Source organism: Centruroides sculpturatus, unplaced genomic scaffold (genome assembly GCF_000671375.1).
Source record: "Centruroides sculpturatus isolate CEXI.00-Female unplaced genomic scaffold, Cexi_2.0 scaffold1193, whole genome shotgun sequence".
Lineage (NCBI taxonomy): Eukaryota > Metazoa > Arthropoda > Arachnida > Scorpiones > Buthidae > Centruroides > Centruroides sculpturatus.
In genome coordinates, this window is record NW_019385473.1 from 116,372 (window position 1) to 132,406 (window position 16,035).

A 16,035-nucleotide genomic window follows, 5' to 3' on the forward strand; every position below is an offset into this window, starting at 1 on the left:
GGAATGCAGATTTTACTTATTTAAAATTATATATATATACACACACATATTTTATGTATAAATGTATATATTTAAAAATCTATCTGTAATAGAAAAATTACAATATACTGTATATAAACTTAATCCTTCTGGATAGATAAAATTATTGATATATAAATTAGTATGTAATGTTGCCATGCAACTTGAGATTTTTATCATAAACCATGTGTTCTGTATCAACTAGTATATTGTTTTAAGATCTTTCTTTTTCTCACTGCCAGATGTGTAAAAGGAAGATATTTTATAATTGTAAAATTTAGTCCAAGTGCTTCCATAATGAAAAAATTCAAAATAGTTGTGCCTTAATTAAAACTTCAATATTAAAATTAAATTTAAGTTTTGACATTCCTTTAAACAGACTTATATTCAGTTTTTGTTCATATGGGACCAGATTCTGATCTGTAACATATGTATTATTTATATGATATATATAATTTGTGTATTTTCTATACTATTTTATTGTATATTTTATGAAAAGCATTATTTAAAAATGTTATTTATGCACAAAAGTATTGTTTCTTACAATTGTGATATTGAACAGTTAAAATTTAAAAGAAAATTATTTGTAACATTTTATAATTAGAATCCTGTAAACTAAATCAAAAAAATGTGTAATTATTGTATATTAATGTTTTAACAAATTGTATTTGAATCGATCTAAGAATGAAATTAAAATAAGTGAATTTTTATTTGTGCTTGCTTTTTTTAATTATCAAGTTAGAAAATCACTATTCATTTCATTAATATTTTCATTTACTTCATACAAAACATTAGATTCTATATTATACTACATTAAGTTAATATGTATATTTTTATGTAAATTTAAGTGTAAAATAAGGCAGAAAAATAAAATGTTTTTCTGAGATTAAAATATAAATATTAGTAGGAGGATTTCAATAACACAGCAAAAATTATGCAGATTTTTATGAAACATATAACTTGTTTATATATTTATATATATTATAATATANATTTATATAAAAATGTATTTTGAGATATTTTCAGACATTAATGTTGTCTGCTTTAATCTCTCAAAATAACGATGATAACCATTTTCTGATTATCTTCTTTTTAATGATAGGTTTTTTTTAAATATTCAAATAACTTTATTTCTGAAAACCAATTAATTTTGTATGGAAATTCTTGTCAATAATGGAATTTGGAATCCTTTTGGACAGTAGAATTCATACATAACTTACTTTTTGTAAATTTAATACTTTGTTCAAATCAATCAATTTTCAGTTGTAACTTCCAAGATGATAGTAACTTTTAAGTGAATTCTGAGATTTATCTATGAGTCCACACATTGAAAATAAAATCCTGTTTGTTAATTTTGTAATTCTTGTGAGTCTAATAGTATTTTAAAGCATTTTACTATCATTTAATAGTTAAGAGGAAAATAATTTTATTTCAAACTCATAATTAGGATATAAATTTGTTAGAAGAGTCAGCTGAAGTTTCCTTAAATTTAGCAAACAATATTATTTAATTTAGTACAAGGTTTTTTTTATCCTATGCATGGAAAAGATAGTAAACAAAGAAATAAATTATCAAATATATAAAGCAAACAACATAAACAATATTATGTCTTAAAACACATAAAATAAATTAAGATATGAACAACTCAATAACAAGAGGAAACTAATAAATGAAAGTGTAACATAAGTTACAGGCTGACATATTTCATATAATTCATTTTATTTTAAAAAGTGATTGAATTGACAATTTTTGAAATATTTTCCATTCCATCTTTATTATACTAAGAGTACATTCTTGTTACAAGGGTTTAAAACAATTGATTTTGGCTTTAAAATTTTCATATCTTGTTGTTCAAATGTTGATCACATATAACATTGACAATAATCTAAGATGATGCTTGATTGTATGAATAATTATTTAAAATAATTTTAAAATATGACTTTCAAACAATAAAGTAACAATAATTCTAAGTGATATTTTTAAAGGAAATTATTTTCAAAATGTTGATTTCATCTTGTTTACTTTGCTAATGTAAAAATTTTCAAAAATTACAAAATGATTAGTATATATCAATTAAAAATGAATTGTAAGCAAATTAAAATTTCTCCCTTCTTCACCAGATATCATCTTTTAAATAAACACACTATTAATGTTAATTAAATGCAAACACAAATCAATGTTTAAACAATTCTTGTAAACCTGTTCAAGCTACTGTTGTACATACACTTCAAATTTTAACATTTTAAATGAAAATTGTCCATTGTAGAATTATAGAATAAAAGCATTCAGTTTGGGATAATGTCTTCTTTATGTTTCATTTAAGAAGCAATTATCTATATACCATTGCTTGTATCAAAGAATTTTAATATAAGCTAACTTAATTGAAAATTGACATTTCTGCAATTCTTTTTCATGATAGATCTTTAATGCTGTTAGGTGGTTCTTTGTATATTTTCTCATCACTGGAGGCTGAGAACAATCTGACTCACAATTGTTTATCATCTCTGTAGATGATATGTATCTAGGCTGAACCACACACATTCTTTAAGAAAGTTTCCTGCACCTCCCTAATATCTACTATCAATGTTTAAACCAGTTATCATGATAAATTATTAAAGTAAAAATTTAGAATAGTCGAAAGAATACGTTTTGACACACAAATAAAAATCTGTCGATTATAAATTCCAGTGGGAAAATTGCATGTTTAGTTTGCTGCATGTTTCTCGCCATAGAAAAAAAATTTTACATGTTCAGGAGCATGCAACTCTGGAATAAGTGAAAGCTGAGAATTTTATCAATCTGACAAATTTTATTAGTATATACTTCTAGTATTTGATATATAATTAATTCCGTTCAAAAATAATGTATAAAATTACTACAATAATAAAAGTATAAATGGAAAATAATATAACTTTCTAATTATCCATACTTAAATTTAATGAACTTATAAAATCAATTCCGTAAATTGTGTTAATTAGCTTATAATATTTATCACAGTTGATGAATATTACAGATTAAATATTTATGAATGAATATTTTATGATTTAATGCATTAAAAAGACTGAAAAATATGAAGTTAAGCAATAAATTCATATTTACTTTTTATGTATTTTAATTTAGATTTTACGATAATTAATAAATTATTTAGGATATTTCTAAAACACGATTTAATGAATTTATTATTTTAATTTAAGACCTGGCAATGCTACTTCTGTACACTACTCAAGTGTCTCCAATACAAATTATTTACAATTACCATTTTATAATTTATCAACAGAAAAATTCTGTCAGGATTATAATCATTTGTTAATTATAATAATTTAAAACCTCAATATATTATTACATTTAATATAATATTCTTGCAATTATAAGAGATGAATGTCTTCCTCCAATATAGAAAAGCTAATTTAATAGTAATATACTGTAGAAAAGCTATTTTTGAAGTATAAGACTATCTTTATAAGAAGAAATAAAATCATTAATAATAATAATAATAATCTTGTAATATTCCTCAAACTAATCTTGAGGTTTGAGGGATATTTTTAGTGCAAACTGATCTTTTTTTCTTTTATTTTAATTAAAAGAATAAAATTACATATTTTATTCTTTAAATGCAGATTTTCTGCTTTCATTTTAGTGAAATTCATAATAAATTTTATTATGTAGGATTTTCATATTTTATAAAATGCTTTCTTTTGCATCTTTCAATTANAAATAAATATGAAATATGAGCTACAATAATTCTCATAAATTTTATTATGTAGGATTTTCATATTTTATAAAATGCTTTCTTTTGCATCTTTCAATTATGTATAAAGATATCTTACGATTTCATAAATAGTAATAAATGTCATTTGCTTAAAACATCTTTATGTGAGTTAGAATTTCTTCTACTTCTCTGGAGAAATGTAAATTATGCAATTGCATTCGTTCTTTTACAATAAAAATGCAAAAGAAACGGAAAGAAAAAATAGTATAAATTAGTTAGATAGAAGCCGATTTAAACATAAATATTTGAAAATAATTTAAAATACAATTTCGTTTCTATGATTTTATTATTTTAAAGTAAATCTAAACGCTTTCATTAAAAAATTTATTGATTTTATAAGCCAAAAAGTATTTTAAAATATAAAGTTTTCTCCTTTTTAGATCGAAAAAATACATGGAAATATCTTTGTTTTCGTCTATAAACACCAAACTTGACCAAAAGTAAGAAAGACAACGGAATGTGACGGCTGTCCGACGTGACAATTAGGCCACACGTTCCCTTCAGCCATTAAATCTTCATTTCGTCCACCCATTTTGATCGTTTGCGGTCCCCTTACAACCACTACACCTATTTTAACTCTGTCCCCATTGTCATAAAAGTGCAATGGCGACTCAATAACTTTGCCCTTCGTTCGAAAAATATTCTCGATAAGTCTGTAACTTGTACAGTAGCAAAATGATATCGCTACACGTGTCATCATTTTCGTTTTAATCAAAATTCCATAGCGTATATAACTTATTTTATATTTTACAAAAGTCAATCCCAGATTATTTTTCTTTTTAAATAAAACTTTTAATGATTATTCTTCGTAAACTTTGCATATTTCTGAAAATAATCATGTCTATGTTTTTATAAATATTATAGATAGATTTTTGTTACCATGGCTACAAAACAAATATAACAATTTTCACCTTGAATGCATAAATTAACAGGTAAATTACTATATATCGGTATAAAAATATTCTATAAAATTGTGTTGACTCGAACAGTAAGATTTCTGAACGATTTTGGATGATTCCAGGGGTTTTTTCCTTCATTTTTTTTCTTTTTTTACGTGTTATGAGTGTGGTGTTGATCAGTCACGTGATAGTGCCACACGCCACAATCTCTTTAGCCCGATATTTTATTGACAATCGATTTGTTAGAACGTTATTAAAGCACCAAACCTAAAATTCTCTCATTTAAAAATATAAAAATGAGCTGAAATAAGCTAGAATTTAGAAAGAGAATGGTCGTAAGAAGTTATTTTACTTTTATAATTCTTTATTTTAAGTCGTCGGAGAAGTTAATGAAGATTTTTGTCGTAACGATGAAATATTTCGTCGAGAAATTACCCTTTGCTACAAAATCAACAACGGATTTATTAAGAAGAGGAAAGGTTAAAACTGATAAGAATTGATCTGGAGCGCGTACATCGCTTTGCACTCAAATCGCAAATCATTTTTAGCTCCTCCCTTCCGACCAATTCCTTTTCTTGCAAGACGTTTACGAGCGAAAGGCGACTCCTCGAGCATCATCTTTTCGCCAATGGCATGGTCCCTTTTCTAGTTCTCCGACCAACCGCTTGGCATCGCCCGAATCGATTGGGGGAACCCAACAACGGTTTGGTGGCTCGCAGTTGGGTCACGTGTAGCCAGGTGCAAGTCTCCGACGCTTTTATTGTTGTCTGTACTGCAAACCGTGTCGACTTTCCTACAATAATATCTGTAATTTTCTTCGGTTATCGCCCTAATTACACGTCTTGCATTGTTATTTAAAGAAAATTGTAATCATTTGATCAAAAGTTTTTTCTTCTATAAAGTTACATTTGTTTGTTTCTGGATAATAACCGAAAATGTCATTTCTCTGCACGGTTTAGGAGTAATGCCGGTAAGCCCAACCTCCGATTGTTTTAGATTAAATTACGTTTATTTAGAACGAAATCCAACCTTTATAGTTAATTTTATTGTATTTTTATTTATAATTCTATAAATTTAAAAATATATTAATAATATTTCTCTATATTTTATTTCATATAACATTGAAGATGATCTATTTTAATATAATTAAATTTTTATTTATTTTATTCATATGTGACTTTCGATAGACTTCATATGCTTTTTAATAGCATTAACAAATAATCTCAAAGCATTAGATTATATATGACTACAGTACTTTATTAGTAAAATTTATCAACGTCTAAACCTGCTCAGAGCTGCCTCATAACAAAATAGTTACAATAATTAAGTTATAACATANCAATACAAAACAAAGAATACACTTAACAAGGATTCGTATTTCTCATTCATCCAGAACGACATCAAACGTAGAAAAGGATGTTAATTCGGATTTAAAAAGTTATTTTTTGTTGATTGATGGATAACTTTCAATAGTCTATTAAATAACCTGACCATGGTGCGGTTGTCTATGTCATTAGAACCTTGCGATTTTCGATTACTCTGCCTACCAGATGGTGAAGAGAAATAGGCGCGACTGCTAAACGAAGCCTGTTGTCCCTAGATAGTTGTTTTACCGAGGATAGGATAGGTTGAATGCAGTAGCAGCTTTTTACCTATCCCCAGTGTGTTGTTCTTCCCTGGCACGAAACGTGTAGGTAGTCCATTTTCCTGATCTACCCCGTGCCGTATTCTAAATCCTGAAATGAGAAATTGGTTTACACTATTTAAAGATTTAATGTCTCTATAGATATATAAAGCTTATTCCTCATCGCTGGATTGGTAAAATGTATTTTTTACTGTTTTTAAATTAGATAGAAAGACGTAAAGAAAGCGCGCGACTTTAATATTTAAAACACGGGACTACTCTAAAGGAAATAATTATCTTTTTAATACTAATATAAACCTGTGTTCTTTAGACTCTATTACTTAATTGCTATCAGAAATTAATGAGTTGCGGCATTTATACGTTATGGTTATTAATGGACTCACTCTGCACTGATGAACAGGGAGGAACATGCAGCTTTATATTTTCAATTGGAAACTTATCTAAAAGTTCCGGCTGTTAAATCCGGGGTAATTATAAAATAAATATGAAATATGAGCTACAATAATTCTCATAATGGTGGGAGTTATATCAAATTTTTATTTTTTACAGATTTTCCGGTCTTACTTAATTCACCCGAGTGGGTTTGTATTCAGAAAAACATTAAGCACACGCGAATGCCACACCCTACATCGATTGTAGTTCTTTCAATCGATTTTGAGTTTCTTAATACAAACTTAATTTTCTTATAATTAAGAATATCATTACAATTTTCATTGTCGAAATTTATTTAAAGATTAAGAAATGAAAAAAAACTCAGAGTCTTGTTAACTTTAAGCAAATTTATTTAGCGATTCCTGGTGCAAATGTTTGACGTATTACCGAAAAGATAATACGTAGATTTAAAAAGACACGGCGGCTATAGTATTTGAACAACAGGTTTCACTCTACATCTTTCATTATTCTGTGGAATGACACTTCACACACGTAAGCATTAATGTAAAAGTTGACATATCGCGTTTCCTTTTTATAGAGGAGAACCCATTCACAGTCTAATCTTAGTTCACCTGATACTCAGGTAAATGCGATCGATTGCCTGTCCCCACGGGCTCTCTTTCTTGGGACCCACCTGCTCGTCCCACGTATTTGATTTATGTTAGTCGTTCGTCGTCATGGAGAAATGCGTGAGTCCTTCGCACAGTTTCCATTACTTGCATATTTAAGTACAGGAAACGATCATTTAAGAGAACGAAAGGCAGTCGACAGTATCCGAGTCGTAATATCCACCATTCTTTTTTTTTTTTTCATTGATACCCACTTTAATCATCCGCGAGTCGCGAAAATAGCTCTTCGTAGATCAAAATTTTACCCTTTTTTGATATGGCAAGACTGTTTTGGTCGTGTGACTTATGCCATGTGACCGTCTACCGCTGACGTCAGAAGGGATGACACGTATTTAACCCTAACCTTCCTAAATCAATAAATCATTGTTCTGTTTGGAAAGTCTACGTCTGGAATAATTTATTGATTGGAGTAAATTTTAAAACGATAAGATTTGGAATTTATTAGAGTTTAACGAGTGAAATTTCGTTTATTCTCCGTGCGATAAGAAAAGGAATATCGCTGGAATGGCAACCGCAATAAGGATTAAAGCAACTGAATTAGATTAAAAGGTTTTTTGATCCAATTATAAGACTCTATAAGTCGCATATACTACAGCTTTAGTCAATTTTAGAACATTTTCGATGACTCACGTTACTTTTGTCACACTCTTTACAAAAGTCATAACCATCTGGGACTGTAAAACCAATTGATTTCCTTGTACACCCAATCGTTTTCATAAAGAATGTCTAGAATTTACATCATTCATTACTAATAAGGATTCTTTTCCCGTCATAAATTCTTTTATTTAGGTCATTGTTGTACATCTTACGTATTACACGTTACTATGGTGACCGTTATAGACCTACTGCTCTTATATCCTATAATACACGGACGTAATTTTATATCAGTGCAGGTGAACAATCGATAACAGGTAGAAACGGTGGAAAAACGACCTGTGTTATTCTATAAGCTAAGTAATATTATCCCGTTTGTTAATGTCAGAGTAGGGAGAGCAATTATTGAAGTGAGTTGGTAGCTTCGTTTGATGATTATCTTGATCAGCTTTCTCATCAGTAGATATCGTTTCCCCGTCTTCTTCCATTTATTTAAGATTTTTTTCCATCTTCCTCCCTCGATTTAGTCCCACGAGAATAAAACACGCATGCTCTTTAGCTGTATTTAGAAGAATCCTCACTAGATTAAAGCAGCTTCAACTTCCATTACGTCTATCTTTCTTATTTTGGAATATTTTTTACCAAATATTTAATATATTTTAGAGTATTGCGCTAAAAAGAATCGATTGGAAACTCCAAAATCTAGTCTCCTCTCGAGATCTACTTAAAAAATAATCGAGCGGCAACGTTCAACTGTGAAAGAAACCCGAGAACATCTGGCAATATGGAAATGCCTGCTACAATTGCAATTATCCAATCCCTTTGTACCAGATGGTCATATGAATTATGAAATTTTGAGTTATTGTTAAACGGTAAATTATGCAAAATTAAAAGTTTGATTTAATATATTTCAAAATTTCTAAAAAAGTCAAGTTTATTTTTAAGTACGCTACTCAAAAGGGGTTTAGAAATTATGTATTATGATAGCACACGCTCTCCGTTCTCTTTCCTAATTAAAATGTTCATCCTCTGTGTTTGCCTTATGCTACTTTAAATGTAAAATACGGCAGTTTGCATTATGCTGCGTCCTTTAGCAAACCGAGTTATTAATATCCCAGTTATTTGCTTAAGGAGAGAGTAAATCGAAAGGAATCTGCTCGGATTAACATATATACCTGGAGGAAGAGAAGGTTAAAAACGTCCCTCTACATGACGAACCATTTGTAATCGGGAGAAGCTTACATGATAATAGTGTACTGTATGATAATGTAATTCTGTTGGGCGTTGCCTAGATGATACAGGTGATTATCCAGAGTTAAAATTAAACCCGACTCGTGTAGAGAATCGAAGGAGGATAAAATTTGTGCCCGAGGTTTAAATCGAATTCGGTTTATTATTTAAAAAGTTCTTTATGTCCCGACGACGCCGAAATTAAATATTTTTTCGTACAAACAATAGAGAAAAGATGTTATTAAGTTCAGTGTACACAAAAAGTCTCCCCACTCTTCTATCCGAGGTTATATATCACCGGTAATCGAAGAGTGGACCATCCTTTCGGAGGTGGAGGGGTTGTCTTCCACCTTTTAGTACCTCACCCATCTCCCAATTCTAACACTCCGTTGCCACGGTAACGATAGTCTTTACTCTGAAAAAGCCTGTGCCTTCGGGCTATAAATTACACCACTAAGGGTGTACGGTATATCAGTTAAGACGGACAACCTCCCTCCTGTAAATGGAGACGTTTCTGGACCCAAGAAGATTTAGGATAAAAGAGTACACCCATATATTTCGGACTTAATTCTGCCAGCTACTTTAGCGAAATTTTCGATTTTTTTTCGACCGATAATCGGGCAGGAAATTCGTTTGTTTAAGATGAATTCTCCAGTTTTACGGTAGTAGATTTAACTGCTTCGCCTTTTCTTATTATCGTCAAACTTTTTTTACGAGTTTGGCCCGCGGTGAAATGGCCTTTGCCCCCAGAGACGATCTCGTTCATCCGAAAAGTAAAGCTATTCCCAGAAGGATCGTGAATGCTGGTGCGAAATAGGATGGACGACAAACACCCACTTCTGTTCTTCTTACTTTAATTAAGATAGTGTGTGCAAATGCCTCCGGACGTACGATCGAATTTAAAACTGATTAAACTGCAACTAACCGTACATTTCTGCTAGAAACACCAAAGTAATTGATAAGAGTCGACTGCACCAAACAAGTGCTGTTGTAATTCTACACGTGAATGAAAGAAGCTTCTCAGCACGAAACATAGAGTATGTCATCGCGGGTATGCTTTATGAAATTGTAGTACGACCTCCCACAGCTCTAAACAACGATAGTCCTTATCTTGGACTAATCCAGGAAATCTCTACAAGTTCCTGTCTTCTGCCAGTGACTGAAGAAACTCATAGAAAAAGGAAAAGAGTTTATTTATTTTTTTTAATCTGATAATTAATTTGTAAATGGACGTACTAAAACTTCTACTTTACGATCTTTTTGTGTGTCGTATATTTTTGTTGATCGTTAAATTGACATACAATTTTTAATTTTCCTGATTATATAACTGTAATTTTAGATTAATTTGGAACATTTTTTAATCAATTTTTCTACCAGTAAATTGCCGATTTATAAACTAACAAATTCTTATTAATTACTATAATATTAAACTCCGTAATAATTCTTATTCATAAGCTTGGGCACTGCTGGTGGTTGCTATCATTTTCGAGATCAGATAAGAAGAGGTGATCCAGAATCGTTTTTTCTTATTAATGGTGATGTGTGTGGTGATTTTCCCCTTATGCAGATGATAGAATTTCATAAAAACAAAGCAGGAAAGAGTTTAATAACCGTTATGGGGACTGAGGTAATAAAGACGTATTTATTAATACCATATTTCACACTTAACTAATTTAATCAGGCATATATTATTGAATTGAGTAGTTTCAAAAAAGTTAATTTTTTTATTAGTACATATGCATCCATACTAATATTTCACATCACTAACATATTTAATAAACTTTAAGAAATAAAATCATTCATTTTTGGTCCACCACTTGCCAAGTGGGTAATGCCTCTGAACACAGATAGTGGCATTACCCACAATTTGTGTTCAGTGACTGCAGGTTCAAACATATTCAACAGGCTGGCTGTATGGAGTTTATGGGTTTACTTCACATGTCTAACAACCAAGTAGGGGCCATTATCCTATAGAATTCTTCCTGAGAGGCACCCCATCTCAGCAAATTGTCCATGTGTCATGTTGTCATATCTCACCAATTGAATCCATCACTCATTTTTAAAATTTTGGTTATTTGTGACATGTGAACATTTACAAGTAATAACAAACTTTAATGGCAAAATTCTTAGAATTGTTTTATTGAAGCAAAAAGTATATCACAGTTAACTGTAGTATTTTCAGATTTAAAGTTCAATTTTAGATTTTTAAAAACTTGTAGGATAGAGAATAAACTTAAGATCAAAAAGAAAAACAATTAACTTAATAAGTTAGGTTATAACTAAATTTTTAAAGAAATTATCATAAACATATACTAATGATATATAAACATACCAAATTTGTTTAAAAAGAGTATTTCAATATAATATGATTAAGACATTATCAATGATTTAGGACAATTAGAAAAATAGAATAACAAATCTTTGATGCTGTCTTTCTGATTAGTCTAAATCATGATTCTCAAAGGTACTACTTGAGCCACAGACCTCTTAAACTAAGCCACAGATAAACTGCAGACTACCTATGTCCCAACCATTTGTTATTACGTAAAATATCACCTTAGATGTATTCCATAATAGTTTGTCTATCTGGTAACCTGATGTAAGAGAGTGTGAAAATGCCTTTTTCCTTTGGATAAACTGCTCAGAATTGCATTTTTGAAAAATTATTAGGTCAGTTTGCACAGTGCCAGTGGTCCACAGACCATACTTTCAGAACCACTGGTCTAAATAATTGATAATGTCTTGAATTTAGATTGAACAAAAGTACTCTTTTTAATCAAATTTATATGTTATCTTCATTTCTTAAAAAATTAATTTATTTACTTATTATTTTTATGAATTTACTTCAAATTTCTGTATGTGATTTATGTGGCTAATTCTTTTCTTAAAGTTGAAAAAGAATGGGATAATTTATTTCATTATTTTCACATATAGTTAATAATTATAATAATTGTTATTATTTATGTGTGAAAAATAATAAAATATATAATTATTGTTATTATTTAGAAAAATAATATAATTATAAAATTGTCAATTCAACAGTAATTAAATTATTATGCATCACTTTCTAAAATTATATCATATAATTTCTGAAAGTAAATTTAATACAAATTTAATAAACAGTAACTGCATTTTTTTTTATCTTGAAACATACTTTGACCAAGCATTTTTATATTTTTCACTTCAATACTTGTAAAACAATATTTAATATTATTAGTAAATTTTAGCATTAGAGTTTAATGTTACAACAGATATTTAATATTGTCATCTAATATTCACTGTTACTTCGAAAATATCTGTGGTAAATAGCAGAAAATAATTGTTTTATCCATCAAATATACATAGATTAAAATAAATTTTAAAATTTTCATTTTTTAAAATAAATTTATAAGATTTAGTATGCATTGTAAAATCCAATGCTAAAAATAAATTACAAAGGAATCTAAAGGAGGAAAAATACTTCAATTTTCACAATAAAAAACAAATCTAAGAAGAACTAATTCTCCAATGGTCAGTGTTATCTCCTTGAGTAATTGTAGCAGATGAACTCTCCAAACTTCAAAACAACCAACCTTCTCAGTGAATTTTTAGATACCTTAATTATTTTATTAAATTAAAAGTAGAATTTTGTAAGGCGTGTTTTCTTTATAGTATCCCACTGAATGCTAGTAGTTGCTTAGAACTTTTCCAATGGGCTGGTTGCATGGTGTTTTTCAGGTTTTATCATGTGTAATACCTAAATAGGGACCAGTTTCCTATGGAGACAGTCTGCCAAGAGAGACACACTATTGGCAGACTGCCTATTTGTTGCATTGCCTTATTTCATCGATCCATTCTAATGTAATCCTTACACTATCTTCTGTTTGTCTATAGATTTATTTATAACTTAATGTTTTCTAAATTAAAGCTGACTATATATTTGATTTATTAAAAATAATCACTAATGAACTGGAGTTTAATAATTGAAATTAATTTACATAGGCAACAAGACAAGAATCTTTAAATTATGGCTGTATTGTGGAAAACAAAGAAACACATGAGGTAATTTTTTATTATATTTCCTTTATTTTTTTATTGTATGTTTGAAATAATCAGAATGCCTAAATGTAGATCTAATTTATCTCAAAATTATGTTTTGTAGTAATTTATATAACTTATTATAATGTAAAGTTGCAACAGAATCATTTTTCCTATGAACTCAATTGATACATCATTGCAATGGTTACTTTGTAATGATGAAATAAAGGTAATATATTGAATTACATCGCTTATGTTTATTTTTCGATACTGTAGCACCAAGAGGGCCTTTTTAACAAGCTCAGTATGGCTTAGACTAGGCCCACATAGATGGGACCCAACATATCTGAACAGACCACATCAAATCCTGACAGGTTGAAAAACTTCAGAAAAATTCCTGGGGTTTGTTGACAGGATTCAATTCTTCCAGGTCCTTCATAACATTAGGTTGTCATCTTAACTGCTCAGTCATCTGGTCAAATTACATCATTTATTATAATAAACACTAATCTTGATATTTAAAACTTATAACATTCAAAATTATAAAGAAAATAATTTATAGATTGACTTTACATATTTTATTAAATAATCAAACAAACAACCAGATTCTAATTAGGCTATAATGTGGCTAATAAAATATTAAGATACTAAGTAATCTGGACTAGAGAAATGAATTAAATATAATTATTAGAAAGAAATAAATTAATTTAGAAAATTTTGGAACGAAAGAGTAATCCCATATTATATATCCACTGCAAAACAAATATGCTATATCAAACTGCAGCTCTTCTAGACCCTTACTGTGGCTTCTATACAGCCTACTTATATAATTTATTTTTATAAACTTAAAATATATATAATACTGTTCTAATAGAGAATAAAGCAATATTTCTATTTCTGATATATGGCTTCTGTTGTGACAAAGCTTGTCCATCCCTGCTATATATTAATAATAAACTTAATCTGGTTGTGTGATATGATTATTAACATGTATTAATTTTACTTATTGTTTGAATTGTGAATAATAAAACATAACTTGAAACTAAAACTGTGAGGTTTAAGCATCCTATCTGAATGAAAAACTTTTTATTAGAGACGATATGGCCAGTTTAATTAATGAACAGATGCATATGTTGATGAATTTTTTTTCCTTACAAAAACTATTAAAATTTAATATTATTCCACTAATCAATATCCTAGTCAAAAAAATAATATATGAAAATATCTAAAGTCATATTTATGCAACTTTGGAGATAAGATAAGAACTCATTTATTCTGATATTTAAATCTAATTTTTATTATTTATAAAATAACTGCTTCAGTAGATCACTTAACCAACTACATACAAACTTTTACAACATCAAAAATGTTTATTAAATATTTTTGTTGCTATAAAAGATTGTATGTAATTAATTGAGTGAACTAATTTCTATTAAATAATAGCTTTCTTAACTCTATTATTAATTTTATTTGATGAGATTTGATACACTTTTTTTTGGTTAATCCTACTTTTTTGGTTTAGTTTCTTTACATTTTTTTCTTTGTGTTTCTTTGAAATCTTTGAAATATACCAGCTTAGATATTAAGCCTTTATATTTCAAAGACTTCAGAATTTTCTTTCTGCTTGGATATAGTAATTTTTACTATTATTTAGAAAAAAATTGTTAGATTTTATTTATTTATATATTAATAATTAGGCTACTACAAATACTAAATGCTGCATTTATAATAATATGAAGTTTTAAGGTTTAGGGTTAAAAGTGCTACTAACTTAACATACAGTTGGGATTTATAAAAGTTTGACAAAATTCATTTGTTAATTGTATTTGTTTATTTATATATATATATATAAACAAATACAATTTTATACTAAACAAGTCACTAAATGATTTGTATTGCAAAGAACCACGTTGATGAGTGAAGAAGAGTCAAAAAGCATTTTATAGAATAAGTAAAGTTGTTGCATTGTATCAGTGTTCATTCATAATCTTCCTAGAACAAATAGAAAGTCACTAAATGATGATTAATTTTAGACTATAGCAAGTCTAACTATTGCTTTGGATTGGTAATTAATAGTCAGTTTGGTATTTAGTAAATTTACTCACATTGCTATCTGTCAATCTCTGTTTGAACCAGGGCTATGGAGTTGGTAAAAAAACACTCAACTTTGGTTCCTAATAATTTTAGTAGGCCGACTCCGACTCCGGCAAAATTAAATACCAAGTCATTTTATGGGAAGCAGAGATGCTCATAGGGGGTACCCTACTCTGAATTCTGAAAGGAGCCTGGGACATTTATCCAAATACTTTTATAGTTAATATTTTTAATATTTCACTTACATTAATGTTTATTTGTATAAAAAATTAATTTTTAACAAATATTTAATAAGAGGAGAAAGAGGATGATAAAATTCTACATCTACATATATTCGACAGCATTTGCACTTCAATTTCACCCTTCCAGAATAGTCAGTCCAACAAAAATGTGTATGATCAAGCTAGTTACTTCAGCCTCTTGTTCAGAAAAGAAAAATATGTACTCTGATCAATTAGTTTGGCTCGTTCAGAAAAGTAGAGTACTTATTAAGAGCAGGAATAATAAAGGAATGATTCAAAAATATTCAAATTCAATTGAGTCAAAATAATTTAACTACTAAACAAAAATACTACAAAGAATACTACATATTTAATAAAGTAAATTGATGCATTTTGTATTTAAAATAAATGAATTATAACAAAATACAAAATGATTTTAAAAAATTAATAAATATATAATAAATTTTCTTTCATTTAAATAAAAAAA

General features: G+C 28.6%; 1 protein-coding gene across 1 annotated transcript in view; it reads left to right on the top strand.

Annotated features, from left to right (window-relative positions):
* Positions 1-5,444: 5,444 nt before the first annotated feature.
* The window catches only part of LOC111639301, a 25,956-nt gene continuing 15,365 nt past the window's right edge, over positions 5,445-16,035 (top strand). Inside the window, exon 1 of the mRNA XM_023385155.1 lies at positions 5,445-5,656. The gene's annotated coding sequence lies outside the window, so the exon portion shown is untranslated. The remainder of the gene's footprint in view (positions 5,657-16,035) is intronic.